Genomic DNA, 1,118 nt, shown 5'->3' on the forward strand with positions numbered 1-1,118 from the left:
CACCCCCCTCATAGTTCTCCTTTAAGGGTTGTGCACACCTGTCACTTTGAAACCTCCCAGTTCCGGGATCTGAAGCAGAATCCAGGCAATCCCTCGCTTCCTGACCCCTCACAGCCCCTCTGGCTGAGAGTCCTGGGTGATCAGAACACCAAATTCTACAGTGGGATTGCCACACCATACCACATATACCCCCCCCTTTGTACCGATCCGGAGGAGCGAACACACAGACCTAGACCCTTCGTCTGGACATGCCAACCCCTCTGGCTTTATTACCGCCTCACATTTGTCATCACAAGCAACAAAATTGACAGTGAACTGTAGGTTTCATCATTGTTATTATCCCGGACATTATGGTCAGTAATATCAAAATATCTGAGTCCCCCTTTAGCTCGGTCCGCAGTCCAAATGACTTTTAGAGCCGGAGTAGCCCCTCTTTTTATTTTTTTTCGGCAAGCGGCTGCATTTGAGACTCGTCCGCGCTCGCCATTTAGAAAAGCCGCATTGATTTCGCTCGGTAATTGCATTTTACTCTATGAATAAATTTGAATAAGCGGCATTGTATTTAGTTTCACACAAAGAGCGTCGTTAATAATGGTTCTCCGGGAAGAAAATATCAAGCGTATGCTTCTCAACAAAGGAAAAAAAAGTTCCCTCCTTTGTGTTCCGGCGCCGGTCGGCTTTTAATGGACACCAAAGCGTACACAGCGACGGGAAAATTACCATCACAAAAGGTCAAAACTGTGAAAGGCGTCAAAAAAAAAAAAGAAAAAGTAATGTTGCTTTTAAGTTCCATTGTCACCAAATGACGTTGCGCTAAACGCGCCGTTTTCTCCGCTGGATCGCGCTTTAATTATTTTTCAGGTGTCAAGAAGAGCGGGTGACGGCCCGCAGGTAGATCGCGCCCGACCGTTTTTTATTTATTTTCTGCACAGATAACGATCTTTTCATCTTGATAAAACCGCGGGCGGAAAATAACATTTTATACTACGGGGAGGCGTGAAAAACATGAAACGCCGAGCTGCGGCGACAGATTTCATATTTTGAGATGTAACAAGATGGGAATTTGAAGTCGGGCTCCGCCTCCCCCTCCCCCCCCCCCCCCAAACAAAACACGCACA

The sequence above is a fragment of the Nanorana parkeri genome, unplaced genomic scaffold, assembly GCF_000935625.1.
Source record: "Nanorana parkeri isolate BGI_ZX_2015 unplaced genomic scaffold, ASM93562v1 scaffold1349, whole genome shotgun sequence".
Lineage (NCBI taxonomy): Eukaryota > Metazoa > Chordata > Amphibia > Anura > Dicroglossidae > Nanorana > Nanorana parkeri.